At 43.5% G+C, this 24,656-nt stretch overlaps 1 pseudogene across 1 annotated transcript; it reads right to left on the reverse strand.

The window, feature by feature from the left end:
• Positions 1 to 212: 212 nt before the first annotated feature.
• On the reverse strand, positions 213 to 17,239 carry LOC124008601 (annotated as a pseudogene). The gene is made up of 6 exons (XR_006834119.1): positions 17,124 to 17,239; positions 16,219 to 16,382; positions 12,271 to 12,420; positions 9,608 to 9,666; positions 4,636 to 4,751; positions 213 to 1,060 (listed from the first exon to the last, which is right to left on the reverse strand). The product of XR_006834119.1 is annotated as a high mobility group protein B2-like (transcript).
• Between the last annotated feature and the right edge of the window lie 7,417 nt (positions 17,240 to 24,656).

Genomic DNA, 24,656 nt, shown 5'->3' on the forward strand with positions numbered 1-24,656 from the left:
TCTGTACCGTAATAACCTGTATATAGCCTCCACATTGACTCTGTACCGTAATAACCTGTATATAGGCTCCACATTGACTCTGTACCGTAATACCCTGTATATAGGCTCCACATTGACTCTGTACCGTAATACCCTGTATATAGGCTCTTACTGCCGCCCTTTAATTATTTGCATCAGTGTTAGAACAGGATTAGATAAAACACACAAAAACATTTTCAGAATCATATTTTTATTTTATTATAAAAGTCAATTTCTACATATTGTTTCAGGACACATTTTTCCATTAAAAAAAGAAAATTAAAAACCAAAAAAATAAAGTGTATATTTTAAAAGAGTCTGTAGCGTCACACAGCTCTGTTACGACACGTGATAATATTGTAGAGCCTGAACACCACTAGGACCACACACAACCCTGGGAACAACAACAACCTTCTACAAACAGCAACACCGAATGAAGACACCCACAACATTCAGCTCCCAACAGAGGTCTGCTATTGGACGTGTTGGCCCACAGCAACTGTTTCCAGGGTTACAGATGTTTGCGATGACGACTATTCAGTTACACGGTGATATTATGAGTCCCCTTTAGGTCGTGTCTGGTCCAGTCCAGCTCTAACTAACCCCTGACCTAACTAACCTTTGACCTCTGGTCAGCCCTCAACCCTGCAGGGTCACTGACAGGCACACATAACTTTCAGCCAATCAGATTCCTCCTCTGGCCCGTTAGGATTCCGGTGGAACTGGGTTTGTTCGTTTTACCTCGCCGCGACCCTGGGAGGGCGGAGTTTCCACTTTAGGACCAATGGAATGGTCTCAAAATGCGCAAACTCCGCCCACTAGGCGAGCGCTAAATCGAACGCACCAATCCAACAGGCACGAACACCACGCTAACACTTTACTCATCATCGTCGTCATCCTCATCTTCGTCGTCCTCCAGGTCGTCGTCATCATCATCGTCGCCACCGGCCATGGCGTGGGGCATCATATTGGACGAGCCACCGGGACCGGGTCGCATCGGCACCCGCTTAACGTTCGCACCAGAGCGGTATGCGGCCATATCCTACCGACAGAGAGATGGTGTTATACAGCTGGAGAGGTATACAGCCGTATCCTACAGACAGAGAGGTATACAGCCGTATCCTACAGACAGAGAGATGGTGTTATACAGCTGGAGAGGTATACAGCCGTATCCTACAGACAGAGAGGTATACAGCCGTATCCTACAGACAGAGAGATGGTGTTATACAGCTGGAGAGGTATACAGCCGTATCCTACAGACAGAGAGATGGTGTTATACAGCTGGAGAGGTATACAGTCGTATCCTACAGACAGAGAGATGGTGTTATACAGCTGGAGGGGTATACAGCCGTATCCTACAGACAGAGAGGTATACAGCCGTATCCTACAGACAGAGAGATGGTGTTATACAGCTGGAGAGGTATACAGTCGTATCCTACAGACAGAGAGATGGTGTTATACAGCTGGAGAGGTATACAGTCGTATCCTACAGACAGAGAGATGGTGTTATACAGCTGGAGAGGTATACAGCCGTATCCTACAGACAGAGAGATGGTGTTATACAGCTGGAGAGGTATACAGTCGTATCCTACAGACAGAGAGGTATACAGCCGTATCCTACAGACAGAGAGGTATACAGCCGTATCCTACAGACAGAGAGATGGTGTTATACAGCTGGAGAGGTATACAGCCGTATCCTACAGACAGAGAGGTATACAGCCGTATCCTACAGACAGAGAGATGGTGTTATACAGCTGGAGGGGTATACAGCCATATCCTACAGTAAAATGGATTAAAAAAATACAAATGTCATCATCAATCTACACACAATACCCCCTAATGATGTCATCATCAATCTACACATAACACCCCATAATGATGTCATCATCAATCTACCCACAATACCCCATAATGCTGTCTGTCATCATCAAACTACACACAATACCCCATAATGATGTCATCATCAATCTACACACAATACCCCCTAATGATGTCATCATCAATCTACACACAATACCCCCTAATGATGTCATCATCAATCTACACACAATACCCCATAAGGATGTCATCATCAATCTACACACAATACCCCCTAATGATGTCATCATCAATCAACCCACAATACCCCCTAATGATGTCATCATCAATCTACACACAATACCCCCTAATGATGTCATCATCAATCTACACACAATACCCCCTAATGATGTCATCATCAATCTACACACAATACCCCCTAATGATGTCATCATCAATCTACACACAATACCCCCTAATGATGTCATCATCAATCTACACACAATACCCCCTAATGATGTCATCATCAATCTACCCACAATACCCCCTAATGATGTCATCATCAACCTACACACAATACCCCCTAATGATGTCATCATCAATCTACACACAATACCCCTAATGATGTCATCATCAATCTACACACAATACCCCTAATGATGTCATCATCAATCTACACACAATACCCCTAATGATGTCATCATCAATCTACACACAATACCCCCTAATGATGTCATCATCAATCTACACACAATACCCCTAATGATGTCATCAATCTACACACAATACCCCCTAATGATGTCATCATCAATCTGTTTTTAGAAATGTTTTCAAATTCATGAAAAATAAAAAACACATACCTTATTTACATAAGTATTCAGACTCTTTTCTATGAGACTCAAAATGTAGCTCAGGTGCATCCTGTTTCCATTGATCATCCTTGTGATGTTTCTATAACTTGATTGGAGTCCACCTGTGGTAAATTCAATTGATTGGACATTATTTGGAAAGGCACACACCTATCTATATAAGGTCCCACAGTTGACAGTGCATTTCAGAACAAAAACCAAGACATGAGGTCGAAGGAATTGTCTGTAGAGGTCCGAGACAGGATGGTGTCGAGGCACAGATCTGGAGACGGGTACCAAAACAATGTCTGCAGCATTGAAGGTCCCCAAGAACACAGTGGCCTCCATCATTCTGCAGCATTGAAGGTCCTCAAGAACACAGTGGCCTCCATCATTCTGCAGCATTGAAGGTCCCCAAGAACACAGTGGCCTCCATCATTCTGCAGCATTGGAGGTCCCCAAGAACACAGTGGCCTCCATCATTGTGCAGCATTGAAGGTCCCCAAGAACACAGTGGCCTCCATCATTCTGCAGCATTGAAGGTCCCTAAGAACACAGTGGCCTCCATCATTCTGCAGCATTGAAGGTCCCTAAGAACACAGTGGCCTCCATCATTCTGCAGCATTGGAGGTCCCCAAGAACACAGTGGCCTCCATTATTCTGCAGCATTGAAGGTCCCCAAGAACACAGTGGCCTCCATCATTCTGCAGCATTGGAGGTCCCCAAGAACACAGTGGCCTCCATCATTCTGCAGCATTGAAGGTCCCCAAGAACACAGTGGCCTCCATCATTCCTTAAATGGAAGATGTTTGGAACCACCAAGACTCTTCCTAGAGCTGACCAACCGGCCAAACTGAGCTTTCAGGGGAGAAGGGCCTTGGTCAGGGAGGTGACCAGGAACCCGATGGTCACTTTGACAGAGCTCCAGAGTTCCTCTGTGGAGATGGGAGAACCTTCCAGAAAGACAACCATCTCTGCACCAATCAGACCTTTATGAGTGTCCAGACGGAAGCCGCTCCTTAGTAAAAGGGCACATGACAGCCCGCTTAGAGTTTGCCAAAAGGCAACTAAAGACTCTCAGACCATGAGAAGCAAGATTCTCTGGTCTGATGAAACCAGGATTGAACTCTTTGGCCAGAATGCCAAGCATCACGTCTGGAGGAAACCTGGCACCATCCCTATGGTGAAGCATCATGCTGTGGGGATGTTTTTCCGCAGCAGGGACTGGGAGACTAGTCAGGATTGAGGGAAAGATGAACGGAGAAAAGTACAGAGAGATCCTTGATGAAAACCTGCTCCAGAGAACTCAGGACTTCAGACTGGGGCGAAGGTTCACCTTCCAACAGGACAACGACACTAAGCACACAGACAAGAAAACACAGGAGTGGCTTCTGAATGTCTCAATTGTCTGAATGTCCTTGAGTGGCCCAGCCAGAGCCCGGACTTGAACCTGATCGAACATCTCTGGAGAGACCTGAAAATAGCTGAGTAGCAACGCTCCCCATCCAGGTGTGCCAAGCTTGTAGCGTCATACCCAAGAAGACTAGAAGCTGTAATCGCTGCCGAAGGTCCTTCAAAAAAGTACTGAGTAAAAGGTCTGAATACTTATGTAAATGTGACGTTTTCTCCAATAATAATAATCATTCTTAAAAAAAATTTTTTTTGCTTTGTCATTATAGTGTGTAGATTGATGAGGGGGAAAACTATTAGAATAAGGCTGTAAAATGTGGAATAAGTCAAGGGGTCTGAATACTTCCTGAATTCACTGTATATACTGATTTTCTAAGATACGAATGCAATTTTTTAAAAAGTGGTTCCTGTCATCGTGTAAAAATGGTGTTACGGACATTTTTGAACAAGCAAAATATATGTCCTACTACTCCAAAGGACAAGTGGCTAAATAAGCTAATGTGAAGCCGTGTTAAAGTCCTGTATCTGTGAGCGTGTTTGTTACCGTAGTAACGTAGAGTACCTTGTCGTATTTCTCCCTCAGTCGGAGAGCCTTCTCTTCAAACGGCTGTTTCTGGGTTGGAGTCTGTTGACCCCACATGATCCCCAGCTTCTTAGCTGTCTCTCCTATAGAACAGCCTGGAGAGGATAATATATACATTATATATACTACCTCATATATATATACTACCTCATATACGTACATTATATATATATACTACCTCATATACATACATTATATATATATATACTACCTCATATAGAACAGCCTGGAGAGGATAATATATACATTATATATATACACTACTACTACATCCTATAGAACATCCTGGAGAGGATAATATATACATTATATATATATATACACTACTACTACATCCTATAGAACAGCCTGGAGAGGATAATATATACATTATATATATATACTACCTCATATACATTATATATATATACTACCTCATATATATATACACTACTACTACATCCTATAGAACAGCCTGGAGACGATAATATATATATATTATATATATACACGACTACTACATTACATTACATTACATTTAAGTCATTTAGCAGACGCTCTTATCCAGAGCGACTTACAAATTGGTGCATTCACCTTATGACATCCAGTGGAACAGTCACTTTACAATAGTGCATCTAAATCTTAAGGGGGGGGGGGTGAGAGGGATTACTTATCCTATCCTAGGTATTCCTTAAAGAATTATACTACATCCTATAGAACAGCCTGGAGACGATAATATATACATTATATATACTACCTCATATACATACATTATATATATATATATATATATACTACCTCCTATAGAACAGCCGGGAGATGATAATACATACATTATATATATATATACTACCTCATGTGATATATATATATATATTACCTCATACAAAACAGCCTGGAGACGATAATACATACATTATATATACTACATCATATGCATACATTATATATATATATATATACTACCTCCTATAGAACAGCCGGGAGATGATAATACATACATTATATATATATATACTACCTCATATACATTATATATATATATATATATATATATATATATATATACACACACACACACTACATCCTATAGAACAGCCTATATATATACTACCTCATATTCCAATTTGTAAGTCGCTCTGGATAAGAGCGTCTGCTAAATGACTTAAATGTAAATGTAATATTCATACATTATATATATATATACACTACCTCATATAGAACAGCCTGGAGACAATAATACATACATTATATATATATATACTACCTCATATACATACATTATATATATATATATATACTATCCCCTATAGAACAGCCAGGAGACAATGATACATACATTATATATATATACAGTGGGGCAAAAAAGTATTTAGTCAGCCACCAATTGTACAAGTTCTCCCACTTAAAAAGATGAGAGGCCTGTAATTTTCATCATAGGTACACTTCAACTATGACAGACAAAATGAGACAAAAAATCCAGAAAATCACATTGTAGATTTTTTCTGAATTTATTTGCAAATTATGGTGGAAAATAAGTATTTGGTCTATAACAAAAGTTTATCTCAATACTTTGTTATATACCCTTTGTTGGCAATGACAGAGGTCAAACGTTTTCTGTAAGTCTTCACGAGGTTTTCACACACACATTTTGGCCCATTCCTCCATGCAGATCTCCTCTAGAGCAGTGATGTTTTGGGGCTGTTGCTGGGCAACACAGACTTTCAACTCCCTCCAAAGATTTTCTATGGGGTTAAGATCTGGAGACTGGCTAGGCCACTCCAGGACCTTAAAATGCTTCTTACGAAGCCACTCCTTCGTTGCCCGGGCGGTGTGTTTGGGATAATAATAATAATAATATGCCATTTAGCAGACGCTTTTATCCAAAGCGGGATCATTGTCATGCTGAAAGACCCAGCCACGTTTCATCTTCAATGCCCTTGCTGATGGAAGGAGGTTTTCACTCAAAATCTCACGATACATGGCCCCATTCATTCTTTCCTTTACACGGATCAGTCGTCCTGGTCCCTTTGCAGAAAAACAGCCCCAAAGCATGATGTTTCCACCCCCATGCTTCACAGTAGGTATGGTGTTCTTTGGATGCAACTCAGCATTCTTTGTCCTCCAAACACTACGAGTTGAGGTTTTACCAAAAAGTTATATTTTGGTTTCATCTGACCATATGACATTCTCCCAATCTTCTTCTGGATCATCCAAATGCTCTCTAGCAAATTTCAGACGGGCCTGGACATGTACTGGGGGGACACGTCTGGCACTGCAGGATTTGAGTCCCTGTGTGTTACTGATGGTAGGCTTTGTTACTTTGGTCCCAGCTCTCTGCAGGTCATTCACTAGGTCCCCCCGTGTGGTTCTGGGATTTTGACCCCACGGGATGAGATCTTGCGTGGAGCCCCAGATCGAGGGAGATTATCAGTGGTCTTGTATGTCTTCCATTTCCTAATAATTGCCCCCACAGTTGATTTCTTCAAACCAAGCTACTTACCTATTGCAGATTCAGTCTTCCCAGCCTGGTGCAGGTCTAAAATGTTGTTTCTGGTGTCCTTTGACAGCTCTTTGGTCTTGGCCATAGTGGAGTTTGGAGTGTGACTGTTTGAGGTTGTGGACAGGTGTTTTCTATACTGATAACAAGTTCAAACAGGTGTCATTAATACAGGTAACGAGTGGAGGACAGAGGAGCCTCTTAAAGAAGTTACAGGTCTATGAGAGCCAGAAATCTTGCTTGTAGGTGACAAAATACTTATTTTCCACCATAATTTGCAAATAACTTCATTAAAAATCCTACAATGAGATTTTCTGGATTTTTGTCTGTCATAGTTGAAGTGTACCTATGATGAAAATTACAGGCCTCTCTCATTTTTTTTAAGTGGGAGAACTTGCACAATTGGTGGCTGACTAAATACTTGTTTGCCCCACTGTATACTACCTCCTATAGAACAGCCTGGAGACAATAATACATACATTATATATATATATATATATATATATATATATATATATATATATATATATACACTACCTCGTATACATTACATATACACTACTACTACATCCTATAGAACAGCCTGGAGACAATAATACATACATTATATATATATGTATATATATATATATAGTACTACCCCATATTCATACATTATATATATATATATATATATACTACACCATATAGAACAGCCTGTAGACAATAATACATACATTATATATATATATAGTACTACCCCATATTCATACATTATATATATATATATACTACACCATATAGAACAGCCTGGAGACAATAATACATACATTATATATATATATATTACTACCTCATATACATTATATATATACTACTACCCCATATTCATACATTATATATATATATATATATACTACTACCTCATATACATACATTATATATATATATAGTACCTCATAGGGGGTAGTATATATATATATATAATAATGTACATATTATTGTCTCCAAGCTGTTCTATAAGGTAGTAGTATATACAGTTGAAGTCAGAAGTTTACATATACACCTTAGCCAAATACATTTAAACTCAGTTTTTCACAATTCCTGACATTTAATCCTAGTAAAAGTTCCGTTTTAGGTCAGTTAGGATCACCACTTTATTTTAAGAATGTGAAATGTCAGAATAATAGTAGAGAGAATGATTGATTTATTTCAGCTTTTATTTCTTTCATCACATTCCCAGTGGGTCAGAAGTTTACATACTCAATTAGTATTTGGTAGCAATGCCTTTAAATTGCTTAACTTGGGTCAAACGTTTCGGGTAGCCTTCCACAAGCTTCCCACAATAAGTTGGGTGAATTTTGGCCCATTCCTCCTGACAGAGCTGGTGTCACTGAGTCAGGTTTGTAGGCCTCCTTGCTCACACACGCTTTTTTCAGTTCTGCCAACAATTTTTCTATAAGATTGAGGTCAGGGCTTTGTGATGGCCACTCACAATACATTGATTTTGTTGTCCTTAAGCCATTTTTCCACAACTGGAAGTATGCTTGGGGTCATTGTCCATTTGGAAGACCCATTTGCGACCAAGTTTTAACTTCCTGACTGATGTCTTGAGATGTTGCTTCAATATAGTGACCCTGGGACCCTAGTGACCCTGGGAACTCCTGGTAGTAATACTGTCATCAGTAGTGACCCTGGTAGTAATACTGTCATCAGTAGTGACCCTGGTAGTAATACTGTCATCAGTAGTGACCCTGGTAGTAATACTGTCATCAGTAGTGACCCTGGTAGTAATACTGTTATCAGTAGTGACCCTGGTAGTAATACTGTTATCAGTAGTGACCCTGGTAGTAATACTGTCATCAGTAGTGACCCTGGTAGTAATACTGTTATCAGTAGTGACCCTGGTAGTAATACTGTTATCAGTAGTGACCCTGGTAGTAATACTGTCATCAGTAGTGACCCTGGTAGTAATACTGTCATCAGTAGTGACCCTGGTAGTAATACTGTTATCAGTAGTGACCCTGGTAGTAATACTGTCATCAGTAGTGACCCTGGTAGTAATACTGTCATCAGTAGTGACCCTGGTAGTAATACTGTTATCAGTAGTGACCCTGGTAGTAATACTGTCATCAGTAGTGACCCTGGTAGTAATACTGTCATCAGTAGTGACCCTGGTAGTAATACTGTCATCAGTAGTGACCCTGGTAGTAATACTGTTATCAGTAGTGACCCTGGTAGTAATACTGTTATCAGTAGTGACCCTGGTAGTAATACTGTCATCAGTAGTGACCCTGGTAGTAATACTGTCATCAGTAGTGACCCTGGTAGTAATACTGTCATCAGTAGTGACCCTGGTAGTAATACTGTCATCAGTAGTGACCCTGGTAGTAATACTGTCATCAGTAGTGACCCTGGTAGTAATACTGTTATCAGTAGTGACCCTGGGTACTCCTGGAAGTAATACTGTCATCATCATCATCATTAGTGTACCTGGGAACTCCTGTTTGACCGTCGGACGGAACTCTGCTGAGAACACAAAAAAGGCAGACCTGGGGGAGGAAGAGGAAGGAGGGTTAGAGGGAAGCAGGTCATGTGTGATGGAGGGTTAGAGGGAAGCAGGTCATGTGTGATGGAGGGAGGAGGGAAGCAGGTCATGTGTGATGTAGGGTTAGAGGGAAGCAGGTCATATGTGATGGAGGGTTAGAGGGAAGCAGGTCATATGTGATGGAGGGAGGAGGGTTAGAGGGAAGCAGGTCATATGTGATGGAGGGAGGAGGGAAGCAGGACATATGTGATGGAGGGAGGAGGGAAGCAGGACATATGTGATGGATGGAGGAGGGAAGCAGGTCATATGTGATGGAGGGAGGAGGGAAGCAGGTCATATGTGATGGAGGGAGGAGGGAAGCAGGACATATGTGATGGAGGGAGGAGGGAAGCAGGTCATATGTGATGGAGGGAGGAGGGAAGCAGGTCATATGTGATGGAGGGTTAGAGGGAAGCAGGACATATGTGATGGATGGAGGAGGGAAGCAGGTCATATGTGATGGAGGGAGGAGGGAAGCAGGACATATGTGATGGATGGAGGAGGGAAGCAGGTCATATGTAATGGAGGGAGGAGGGTTAGAGGGAAGCAGGTCATATGTGATGGAGGGAGGAGGGTTAGAGGGAAGCAGGTCATATGTGATGGAGGGAGGAGGGTTAGAGGGAAGCAGGTCATATGTGATGGAGGGAGGAGGGAAGCAGGACATATGTGATGGAGGGAGGAGGGAAGCAGGTCATATGTGATGGAGGGAGGAGGGAAGCAGGTCATATGTTATGGAGGGAGGAGGGAAGCAGGACATATGTGATGGATGGAGGAGGGAAGCAGGTCATATGTAATGGAGGGAGGAGAGTTAGAGGGAAGCAGGTCATATGTGATGGAGGGAGGAGGGAAGCAGGACATATGTGATGGAGGGAGGAGAGTTAGAGGGAAGCAGGTCATATGTGATGGAGGGAGGAGGGTTAGAGTGAAGCAGGTCATATGTAATGGAGGGAGGAGGGTTAGATGGAAGCAGGTCATATGTGACGGAGGGAGGAGGGAAGCAGGTCATATGTGATGGATGGAGGGAGGAGGGTTAGAGGGAAGCAGGTCATGTGTGATGGAGGAGGGAAGCATGTCATATGTGATGGAGGGTTAGAGGGAAGCAGGTCATGTGTGATGGAGGAGGGAAGCAGGTCATATGTGATGGAGGGTTAGAGGGAAGCAGGTCATATGTGATGGAGGGAGGAAGGAAGCAGGTCATATGTGATGGAGGGAGGAGGGAAGCAGGTCATATGTGATGGAGGGAGGAGGGAAGCAGGTCATATGTGATGTAGGGAGGAGGGAAGCAGGTCATATGTGATGGAGGAGGGAAGCAGGTCATATGTGATGGAGGGAGGAGGGAAGCAGGTCATGTGTGATGGAGGAGGGAAGCAGGTCATATGTGATGGAGGGAGGAGGGAAGCAGGTCATATGTGATGGAGGGAGGAGGGAAGCAGGTCATATGTGATGGAGGGAGGAGAGTTAGAGGGAAGCAGGTCATATGTGATGGAGGGAGGAGGGAAGCAGGACATATGTGATGGAGGGAGGAGGGAAGCAGGACATATGTGATGGAGGGAGGAGAGTTAGAGGGAAGCAGGTCATATGTGATGGAGGGAGGAGGGAAGCAGGTCATATGTGATGGAGGGAGGAGGGAAGCAGGTCATATGTGATGGAGGGTTAGAGGGAAGCAGGTCATATGTGATGGAGGGAGGAGGGAAGCAGGTCATATGTGATGGAGGGAGGAGGGTTAGAGGGAAGCAGGTCATATGTGATGGAGGGAGGAGGGTTAGAGGGAAGCAGGTCATGTGATGGAGGGAGGAGGGAAGCAGGACATATGTGATGGACGGAGGAGGGAAGCAGGACATATGTGATGGATGGAGGAGGGAAGCAGGACATATGTGATGGAGGGAGGAGGGAAGCAGGTCATATGTGATGGATGGAGGAGGGAAGCAGGACATATGTGATGGAGGGAGGAGAGTTAGAGGGAAGCAGGTCATATGTGATGGAGGGAGGAGGGAAGCAGGACATATGTGATGGAGGGAGGAGAGTTAGAGGGAAGCAGGTCATATGTGATGGAGGGAGGAGGGAAGCAGGTCATATGTGATGGAGAGAGGAGGGTCAGAGTGAAGCAGGTCATATGTAATGGAGGGAGGAGGGTTAGATGGAAGCAGGTCATATGTGACGGAGGGAGGAGGGAAGCAGGTCATATGTGATGGATGGAGGGAGGAGGGTTAGAGGGAAGCAGGTCATGTGTGATGGAGGAGGGAAGCATGTCATATGTGATGGAGGGTTAGAGGGAAGCAGGTCATATGTGATGGAGGGAGGAAGGAAGCAGGTCATATGTGATGGAGGGAGGAGGGAAGCAGGTCATATGTGATGGAGGAGGGAAGCAGGTCATATGTGATGGAGGGAGGAGGGAAGCAGGTCATATGTGATGGAGGGAGGAGGGAAGCAGGTAATATGTGATGTAGGGAGCAGGGAAGCAGGTCATATGTGATGTAGGGAGGAGGGAAGCAGGTCATATGTGATGGAGGGAGGAGGGAAGCAGGGAAGCAGGTCATATGTGATGGATGTACAGTAGTGTGTGACTCACGGGGGTCTTTTGGGAGCGTTGGGGTCCTTCTTCCTCCTACCACTCTTGGCCATCCCCTTGGGGGACGTACCCCCTCATGTCCCTCTCATATCGCACCTTGTCGTTCTTCGCCATGTCCTCAAAACGACGCTTGTCAATCACAGTGGAAGCCTACACACAGTTATAAAACACACTACATTATATATATATACTATTACACACAGGTATAAAACACACTACATTATATATATATACTATAACACACAGTTATAAACACACTAAATTATATATATATATACTATTACACACAAACACAGTTATAAAACACACTACATTATATATATATACTATTACACACAGTTATAAAACACACTACATTATATATATATACTATTACACACAGTTATAAAACACACTACATTATATATATATATATACTATTACACACAGTTATAAAACACACTACATTATATATATATACTATTACACACAAACACAGGTATTACTATTATAACAGACACAGTGATATAACAACACCATTATAACAGACAGTGATATAACACCATTATAACAGACACAGTGGTATAACAGCATTATAACAGACAGTGATACAACACCATTATAACAGACACAGTGATATAACACCATTATAACAGACACAGTGGTATAACAGCATTATAACAGACAGTGATATAACACCATTATAACAGACACAGTGGTATAACAGCATTATAACAGACAGTGATATAACACCATTATAACAGACAGTAATATAACACCATTATAACAGACACAGTGGTATAACACCATTATAACAGACACAGTGGTATAACACCGTTATAACAGACACAGTGATATAACACCGTTATAACAGACACAGTGATATAACGCCATTATAACAGACACCATTATAACAGACACAGTGGTATAACACCGTTATAACAGACACAGTGATATAACACCGTTATAACAGACACAGTGGTATAACACCATTATAACAGACACAGTGATATAACAGACACCGTGGTATAACACCATTATAACAGACACCGTGGTATAACACCATTATAACAGACACAGTGGTATAACACCATTATAACAGACACAGTGATATAACACCATTATAACAGACACAGTGATATAACACCATTATAACAGACACAGTGGTATAACACCATTATAACAGACAGTGGTATAACACCATTATAACAGACACAGTGGTATAACAGCATTATAACAGACAGTGATACAACACCATTATAACAGACACAGTGGTATAACACCATTATAACAGACACAGTGGTATAACACCATTATAACAGACACCGTGGTGGTATAACACCATTATAACAGACACCGTGGTATAACACCATTATAACAGACACCGTGGTATAACACCATTATAACAGACACCGTGGTGGTATAACACCATTATAACAGACACCGTGGTATAACACCATTATAACAGACACAGTGGTATAACACCATTATAACAGACACCGTGGTGGTATAACACCATTATAACAGACACCGTGGTATAACACCATTATAACAGACACAGTGGTATAACACCATTATAACAGACACAGTGATATAACACCATTATAACAGACACAGTGATATAACACCATTATAACAGACAGTGGTATACCACCATTATAACAGACACAGTGGTATAACACCATTATAACAGACAGTGGTATAACACCATTATAACAGACACAGTGGTATAACACCATTATAACAGACACAGTGGTATAACACCATTATAACAGACACAGTGATATAACACCATTATAACAGACACCGTGGTATAACACCATTATAACAGACACAGTGATATAACACCATTATAACAGACAGTGATATAACACCATTATAACAGACACAGTGATATAACACCATTATAACAGACACAGTGATATAACACCATTATAACAGACACAGTGGTATAACACCATTATAACAGACACCGTGGTGGTATAACACCATTATAACAGACACAGTGGTGGCATAACACCATTATAACAGACACCGTGGTATAACACCATTATAACAGACACAGTGATATAACACCATTATAACAGACACAGTGATATAACACCATTATAACAGACACAGTGATATAACACCATTATAACAGACACCGTGGTGGTATAACACCATTATAACAGACACCGTGGTGGTATAACACCATTATAACAGACACAGTGGTGGTATAACACCATTATAACAGACACAGTGGTATAACACCATTATAACAGACAGTGGTATAACACCATTATAACAGACACAGTGGTATAACACCATTATAACAGACAGTGGTATAACACCATTATAACAGACACAGTGGTATAACACCATTATAACAGACACAGTGATATAACACCATTATAACAGACACAGTGATATAACACCATTATAACAGACACAGTGGTATAACACCATTATAACAGACACAGTGATATAACACCATTATAACAGACACCGTGGTGGTATAACACCATTATAACAGACACCGTGGTATAACACCATTATAACAGACACAGTGATATAACACCATTATAACAGACACAGTAGTATAACACCATTATAACAGACACAGTGATATAACACCATTATAACAGACAGTGATATAACACCATTATAACAGACACCGTGGTGGTATAACACCATCATAACAGACACCGTGGTAGTATAACACCATTATAACAGACACCGTGGTGGTATAACACCATTATAACAGACACCGTGGTAGTATAACACCATTATAACAGACACCGTGGTAGATAACAGACACCGTGGTGGTATAACACCATTATAACAGACACCGCGGTGGTATAACACCATTATAACAGACACCGTGGTAGTATAACACCATTATAACAGACACCGTGGTAGTATAACACCATTATAACAGACACCGTGGTAGTATAACACCATTATAACAGACACCGTGGTGGTATAACACCATTATAACAGACACCGTGGTATAACACCATTATAACAGACACCGTGGTAGTATAACACCATTATAACAGACACCGTGGTAGTATAACACCATTATAACAGACACCGTGGTAGTATAACACCATTATAACAGACACTGTGGTGGTATAACACCATTATAACAGACACCGTGGTAGTATAACACCATTATAACAGACACCGTGGTAGTATAACACCATTATAACAGACACCGTGGTAGTGTAACACCATTATAACAGACACCGTGGTAGTATAACACCATTATAACAGACACCGTGGTGGTATAACACCATTATAACAGACACCGTGGTATAACACCATTATAACAGACACCGTGGTAGTATAACACCATTATAACAGACACTGTGGTGGTATAACATCATTATAACAGACAGTGGTATAACACCATTATAACAGACACCGTGGTGGTATAACACCATTATAACAGACACCGTGGTATAACACCATTATAACAGACACCGTGGTAGTATAACACCATTATAACAGACACCGTGGTAGTATAACACCATTATAACAGACACAGTGGTATAACACCATTATAACAGACACCGTGGTTGTATAACACCATTATAACAGACACCGTGGTGGTATAACACCATTATAACAGACACCGTGGTGGTATAACACCATTATAACAGACACCGTGGTAGTATAACACCATTATAACAGACACCGTGGTGGTATAACACCATTATAACAGACACCGTGGTAGTATAACACCATTATAACAGACACTGTGGTGGTATAACACCATTATAACAGACACCGTGGTAGTATAACACCATTATAACAGACACCGTGGTGGTATAACACCATTATAACAGACACTGTGGTAGTATAACACCATTATAACAGACACCGTGGTGGTATAACACCATTATAACAGACACCGTGGTATAACACCATTATAACAGACACCGTGGTAGTATAACACCCTGTGATGTGTGTATTAATATGTACCCTCCATCTCTCTGAACACTGCTTGGAGAACTCGGCGAAGTTGACCGACTGGTCGGGTTGTTTAATCTTCTGTTCCTCCCGGCAGGTCTGGACGAAGAAGGCGTAGGCTGACGTCTTGCCCTTGGGTTTATTAACGTCCCCTTTCACCATGGCGACACGACTGACTGATGAACCACGGGAGAAAAATAGACACGTTTATTAACTACTTTTATGCAAGAGCATCTAGCTAAAGTGGTTAACTAGCTCGGATCCACGTCAGATAACAGTGTAGACCCGTGTGCAGTAGACTGTATAGGGTTTGCAGTGAGGGTTAGCCCGGTTAGCTGCCACCTAGCATGCTAGCTCGTTGAGAACAATGGGCCCACCATTTGCTTCCCGCCTAACGCGCTGCTAACTCATCCCCATCCCCCAGCGCTAGCATTTATGCTAAAGATGCTAACGCGCTGCTAACTCATCCCATCCCCCAGCGCTAGCATTTATGCTAAAGATGCTAACGCGCTGCTAACTCATCCTATCCCCCAGCGCTAGCATTTATGCTAACGATGTTAGCTTTCGGCTAGTTAACGTTAGCTAGTGTGAAGAAGAAAAATAATAACGAGTAATCAAATTAGTCATCCTTAATAAAGCAAGTTTATTTTTTTTTACTTTAACTACATGTGAAATGTAGACGTAGCTACGTAACGCTTCGGTGGCTCGCTTTGTAGTTAATATACAGTAACGTTACCGTACAGTAACGTTAACAGTTAACGGTACAGTAACTTAGCAGAGAAAAATACGAGTTAAACATGCAAGGGGAAACTAACGTTTTCTACAATTATTCAGGTACATTTTTCATGAAATGGCTTCATGTAGGGAAAACAAATAATTTGACTACTACTAAACGTGTAATATTTTCCGTGACTTACTTTAACCGGTCAGATAGAAATAATTCGTTTCACGTTGTTGTTGTTGTTGTCGACGCTGTGTGCTTTGCTACGGAGGCCAGTTGATAGAGGTTCAAACTGGATGGAGCTCAGACCCCGCCCCCAGCCCGCCCCCGTTGGCTGATTACCGTCAGTAGAACGCTGGGGGCGGGGACCCGAGTGTTGAGATGTGCGGAAACTCGTCCCTGATTGGCCAGGGTGCGTTCGATTCAGCCTTGATTTGGTAGCAAAAGAGCCAACTCCGACTACTGCATGCCGTGCGGCAGATTTTCGCCCTAGTTGAACGCGGTGGGTACGCGGTAAATGGAATAATATTGTGATTCTGATGTTTTTTTGCGCGGGTCTGTGATAGTTTATTACTAGCTGATTGACAACGGTACTAACCATGTCTGTCCGATCAGATCTGAACATTGTCCACTACTTGTGTCTTGTTAGTAATATGATGAAGCGATTCACAACAATGAAAACAAATCAAATCAAATTTTATTTGTCACATACACATGGTTAGCAGATGTTAATGCGAGTGTAGTGAAATGCTTGTGCTTCTAGTTCCGACAATGCAGTGATAACCAACAAGTAATCTAACTAACAATTCCAAAACTACTGTCTTATACACAGTGTAAGGGGATAAGGAATATGTACATAAGGATATATGAATGAGTGATGGTACAGAGCAGCATACAGTAGATGGTATCGAGTACAGTATATACATATGAGATGAGTGTGTAGACAAAGTAAACAAAGTGGCATAGTTAAAGTGGCTAGTGATACATGTATTACATAAGGATGCAGTCGATGATGTAGAGTACAGTATATACATATGCATATGAGATGAATAATGTAGGGTAAGTAACATTATATAAGGTAGCATTGTTTAAAGTGGCTAGTGATATATTTACATCATTTCCCATCAATTCCCATTATTAAAGTGGCTGGAGTTGGGTCAGTGTCAATGACAGTGTGTTGGCAGCAGCCACTCAATGTTAGTGGTGGCTGTTTAACAGTCTGATGGCCTTGAGATAGAAGCTGTTTTTCAGTCTCTCGGTCCCAGCTTTGATGCACCTGTACTGACCTCGCCTTCTGGATGATAGCGGGGTGAACAGGCAGTGGTTCGGGTGGTTGATGTCCTTGATGATCTTTATGGCCTTCCTGTAACATCGGGTGGTGTAGGTGTCCTGGAGGGCAGGTAGTTTGCCCCCGGTGATGCGTTGTGCAGACCTCACTACCCTGTGGAGATCCTTACGGTTGAGGGCGGAGCAGTTGCTGTACCAGGCGGTGATACAGCCCGCCAGGATGCTCTCGATTGTACATCTGTAGAAGTTTGTGAGTGCTTTTGGTGACAAGCCGAATTTCTTCAGCCTCCTGAGGTTGAAGAGGCGCTGCTGCGCCTTCTTCACGACGCTGTCAGTGTGAGTGGACCAATTCGACAAAAGCCTAGAGATTGGAATCCTTTCTGGCTCACTTTGGCGAGAGGGGTGAAGCTGGTTTTAATGTCTATGGGGTGAAGTGGCAACTTACGTTGCCTCTGCTTTGGTTTTCTATACTGAACAAAGATACTGCGTCTCAGCGGTCTAAGATACTGCATCTCAGCGGTCTAAGATACTGCATCTCAGCGGTCTAAGATACTGCATCTCAGTGGTCTAAGGCACTGCGTCTCAGCGGTCTAAGATACTGCATCTCAGCGGTCTAAGATACTGCATCTCAGCGGTCTAAGATACTGCATCTCAGCGGTCTAAGATACTGCATCTCAGCGGTCTAAGATACTGCATCTCAGCGGTCTAAGATACTGCATCTCAGCGGTCTAAGATACTGCATCTCAGCGGTCTAAGATACTGCATCTCAGCGGTCTAAGATACTGCATCTCAGCGGTCTAAGATACTGCATCTCAGTGGTCTAAGGCACTGCATCTCAGCGGTCTAAGGCACTGCATCTCAGTGGTCTAAGATACTGCATCTCAGTGGTCTAAGATACTGCATCTCAGTGGTCTAAGGCACTGCATCTCAGTGGTCTAAGATACTGCATCTCAGTGGTCTAAGATACTGCATCTCAGTGGTCTAAGATACTGCATCTCAGCGGTCTAAGATACTGCATCTCAGTGGTCTAAGGTACTGCATCTCAGTGGTCTAAGGCACTGCATCTCAGTGGTCTAAGATACTGCATCTCAGCGGTCTAAGATACTGCATCTCAGCGGTCTAAGATACTGCATCTCAGTGGTCTAAGATACTGAGATACTGCATCTCAGTGGTCTAAGACACTGCATCTCAGTGGTCTAAGATACTGCATCTCAGTGGTCTAAGATACTGCATCTCAGCGCACTGCATCTCAGTGGTCTAAGATACTGCATCTCAGTGGTCTAAGATACTGCATCTCAGTGGTCTAAGATACTGCATCTCAGTGGTCTAAGATACTGCATCTCAGGGGTCTAAGACACTGCATCTCAGTGGTCTAAGATACTGCATCTCAGCGGTCTAAGATACTGAGGTACTGCATCTCAGTGGTCTAAGATACTGCATCTCAGCGGTCTAAGATACTGCATCTCAGCGGTCTAAGATACTGCATCTCAGCGGTCTAAGATACTGCATCTCAGTGGTCTAAGATACTGCATCTCAGTGGTCTAAGATACTGCATCTCAGTGGTCTAAGAGGTCTAAGATACTGCATCTCAGTGGTCTAAGATACTGCATCTCAGTGGTCTAAGATACTGCATCTCAGTGGTCTAAGATACTGCATCTCAGTGGTCTAAGACACTGCATCTCAGCGCACTGCATCTCAGTGGTTTAAGATACTGCATCTCAGTGGTCTAAGAGGTCTAAGATACTGCATCTCAGTGGTCTAAGATACTGCATCTCAGTGGTCTAAGATACTGCATCTCAGTGGTCTAAGATACTGCATCTCAGTGGTCTAAGATACTGCATCTCAGTGGTCTAAGATACTGCATCTCAGTGGTCTAAGATACTGCATCTCAGCGGTCTAAGATACTGCATCTCAGTGGTCTAAGGCACTGCATCTCAGTGGTCTAAGATACTGCATCTCAGCGGTCTAAGATACTGAGATACTGCATGTCAGTGGTCTAAGGCACTGCATCTCAGCGGTCTAAGATACTGCATCTCAGCGGTCTAAGATACTGCATCTCAGCGGTCTAAGATACTGCATCTCAGCGGTCTAAGATACTGCATCTCAGCGGTCTAAGATACTGCATCTCAGTAGTCTAAGATACTGCATCTCAGTGGTCTAAGATACTGCATCTCAGTGGTCTAAGATACTGCATCTCAGTGGTCTAAGATACTGCATCTCAGCGCACTGCATCTCAGTGGTCTAAGATACTGCATCTCAGTGGTCTAAGATACTGCATCTCAGTGGTCTAAGGCACTGCATCTCAGCGCACTGCATCTCAGTGGTCTAAGATACTGCATCTCAGTGAAGATACTGCATCTCAGTGGTCTAAGATACTGCATCTCAGTGGTCTAAGATACTGCATCTCAGCGGTCTAAGACACTGCATCTCAGTGGTCTAAGATACTGCATCTCAGTGGTCTAAGATACTGCGTCTCAGCGGTCTAAGACACTGCATCTCAGTGGTCTAAGATACTGCATCTCAGTGGTCTAAGATACTGCATCTCAGTGGTCTAAGACACTGCATCTCAGCGCACTGCATCTCAGTGGTCTAAGATACTGCATCTCAGTGGTCAAAGATACTGCATCTCAGCGGTCTAAGATACTGCATCTCAGTGGTCTAAGATACTGCATCTCAGTGGTCTAAGGTACTGCATCTCAGTGGTCTAAGACACTGCATCTCAGTGGTCTAAGACACTGCATCTCAGCGCACTGCATCTCAGTGGTCTAAGACACTGCATCTCAGCGGTCTAAGATACTGCATCTCAGTGGTCTAAGGCACTGCATCTCAGCGCACTGCATCTCAGTGGTCTAAGATACTGCATCTCAGTGGTCTAAGATACTGCATCTCAGTGGTCTAAGATACTGCATCTCAGTGGTCTAAGGTACTGCATCTCAGTGGTCTAAGACACTGCATCTCAGCGCACTGCATCTCAGTGGTCTAAGATACTGCATCTCAACGCACTGCATCTCAGTGGTCTAAGACACTGCATCTCAGTGGTCTAAGATACTGCATCTCAGTGGTCTAAGATACTGCATCTCAGCGCACTGCATCTCAGTGGTCTAAGATACTGCATCTCAGTGGTCTAAGATACTGCATCTCAGTGGTCTAAGATACTACATCTCAGTGGTCTAAGGAGATACTGCATCTCAGTGGTCTAAGGTACTGCATCTCAGCGGTCTAAGATACTGCATCTCAGCGGTCTAAGACACTGCATCTCAGCGGTCTAAGATACTGCATCTCAGCGGTCTAAGATACTGCATCTCAGCGGTCTAAGATACTGCATCTCAGCGGTCTAAGATACTGCATCTCAGCGGTCTAAGATACTGCATCTCAGCGGTCTAAGATACTGCATCTCAGTGGTCTAAGATACTGCATCTCAGCGGTCTAAGATACTGCATCTCAGTGGTCTAAGATACTGCATCTCAGCGGTCTAAGATACTGCATCTCAGTGGTCTAAGATACTGCATCTCAGTGGTCTAAGATACTGCATCTCAGTGGTCTAAGATACTGCATCTCAGTGGTCTAAGACACTGCATCTCAGCGCACTGCATCTCAGCGGTCTAAGATACTGCATCTCAGTGGAAGAGGTGTCACTGCAGTATTTGGTCAAAATAGAATAAAATCATTACACAGGTGCACCTTGTGCCTGACGGTGGTGCTGTTACTAATGACTACATGTATTTACCTGGAGGGCCTGAGGGTGGTGCTGTTACTAATGACTACCTGGAGGGCCTGAGGGTGGTGCTGTTACTAATGACTACCTGGAGGGCCTGAGGGTGGTGCTGTTACTAATGACTACATGTATTTACCTGGAGGGCCTGAGGGTGGTGCTGTTACCAATGACTACCTGGAGGGCCTGAGGGTGGTGCTGTTACTAATGACTACCTGGAGGGCCTGAGGGTGGTGCTGTTACTAATGACTACCTGGAGGGCCTGAGGGTGGTGCTGTTACTAATGACTACATGTATTTACCTGGAGGGCCTGAGGGTGGTGCTATTACCAATGACTACCTGGAGGGCCTGAGGGTGGTGCTGTTACTAATGACTACCTGGAGGGCCTGAGGGTGGTGCTGTTACTAATGACTACCTGGAGGGCCTGAGGGTGGTGCTGTTACTAATGACTACCTGGAGGGCCTGAGGGTGGTGCTGTTACTAATGACTACCTGGAGGGCCTGAGAGTGGTGCTGTTACTAATGACTACATGTATTTACCTGGAGGGCCTGAGGGTGGTGCTGTTACTAATGACTACATGTATTTACCTGGAGGGCCTGACGGTGGTGCTGTTACTAATGACTACATGTATTTACCTGGAGGGCCTGAGGGTGGTGCTGTTACTAATGACTACCTGGAGGGCCTGAGTGTGGTGCTGTTACTAATGACTACCTGGAGGGCCTGAGGGTGGTGCTGTTACTAATGACTACCTGGAGGGCCTGAGGGTGGTGCTGTTACTAATGACTACATGTATTTACCTGGATGGCCTGAGTGTGGTGCTGTTACTAATGACTACCTGGAGGGCCTGAGGGTGGTGCTGTTACTAATGACTACCTGGATGGCCTGAGGGTGGCGCTGTTAGCCTTCTTCTCATGAGTAGTTGTGCAGGTGTGAGACCTGTTCCATCCAGGGGTGTGTAAGAATCTCCATTGCTGTCTCAACAGGTTCTTCCCCGTCTGAACTGCTCTCTCAGCTTGGCTGTTTCTCAACAGGTTCTTCCCAGTCTGAACTGCTCTCTCAGCTTGGCTGTTTCTCAACAGGTTCTTCCCAGTCTGAACTGCTCTCTCAGCTTGGCTGTTTCTCAACAGGTTCTTCCCAGTCTGAACTGCTGTCTCAGCTTGGCTGTTTCTCAACAGGTTCTTCCCAGTCTGAACTGCTCTCTCAGCTTGGCTGTTTCTCAACAGGTTCTTCCCAGTCTGAACTGCTCTCTCAGCTTGGCTGTTTCTCAACAGGTTCTTCCCAGTCTGAACTGCTGTCTCAGCTTGGCTGTTTCTCAACAGGTTCTTCCCAGTCTGAACTGCTCTCTCAGCTTGGCTGTTTCTCAACAGGTTCTTCCCAGTCTGAACTGCTCTCTCAGCTTGGCTGTTTCTCAACAGGTTCTTCCCAGTCTGAACTGCTCTCTCAGCTTGGCTGTTTCTCAACAGGTTCTTCCCAGTCTGAACTGCTGTCTCAGCTTGGCTGTTTCTCAACAGGTTCTTCCCAGTCTGAACTGCTCTCTCAGCTTGGCTGTTTCTCAACAGGTTCTTCCCAGTCTGAACTGCTCTCTCAGCTTGGCTGTTTCTCAACAGGTTCTTCCCAGTCTGAACTGCTGTCTCAGCTTGGCTGTTTCTCAACAGGTTCTTCCCAGTCTGAACTGCTCTCTCAGCTTGGCTGTTTCTCAACAGGTTCTTCCCAGTCTGAACTGCTCTCTCATCTGGGCCGGAAAGCTCCACCTGACAGGTGTGAACTCCTAGCTGGTAGGGGACTCTGACATTCACCAGCTGTCTTCCATTGTCGGATCACCAAACGTTGTTGCTGAGCTCGACTGTAGTGCTGTAATAATGTGTTTGCTTGTTGTTCCACTGACTTTGGAGGTTTCTGGGTATTTTGAGTAGTAATCCACACATCATAGGTATTCTGCGTCGTTGTAAAGGCTGAAGGTCCAAGCTCCTCTCTGATTGGAGTAGACACAAGGGTCTCTCTTTGGTTGTTGTTGTGTGTGTTGCAGACTGCACATTTTGCTACAACATCTTCTATCTGTTTAGCCATGTCTGGACTGAACAGAACAACTCTGGCTCATTCCTTACATTTTACCAGTCCCATGTGTGCTTCATGTATCGTTTCTATAATGTTGTCTCGCATTTTCTGAGGAACGACAAGTTCTGACCCTTTGAACAGCAGGTCCAGTAGTGCTGTAGTGTCTCTGACTTCCTGTTGAACTGTCTCTGACTTCCTGTTGAACTGTCACTGACTTCCTGTTGAACTGTCTCTGACTTCCTGTTGAACTGTCTCTGACTTCCCCTCTTGTGTCTGGCCATCCTGTTGAACTGTCTCTGTAACTTCCCCTCTCGTGTCTGGTCATCCTGTTGAACTGTCTCTGTGACTTCCCCTCTCGTGTCTGGTCATCCTGTTGAACTGTCTCTGTGACTTCCCCTCCCCCTGGTCATCCTGTTGAACTGTCTCTGTGACTTCCCCTCTCGTGTCTGGTCATCCTGTTGAACTGTCTCTGTGACTTCCCCTCTCGTGTCTGGTCATCCTGTTGAACTGTCTCTGTGACTTCCCCTCTCGTGTCTGGTCATCCTGTTGAACTGTCTCTGTGACTTCCCCTCCCCCTGGTCATCCTGTTGAACTGTCTCTGTGACTTCCCCTCTCGTGTCTGGCCATCCTGTTGAACTGTCTCTGTGACTTCCCCTCTCGTGTCTGGCCATCCTG

The sequence above is a fragment of the Oncorhynchus gorbuscha genome, linkage group LG21, assembly GCF_021184085.1.
Source record: "Oncorhynchus gorbuscha isolate QuinsamMale2020 ecotype Even-year linkage group LG21, OgorEven_v1.0, whole genome shotgun sequence".
Lineage (NCBI taxonomy): Eukaryota > Metazoa > Chordata > Actinopteri > Salmoniformes > Salmonidae > Oncorhynchus > Oncorhynchus gorbuscha.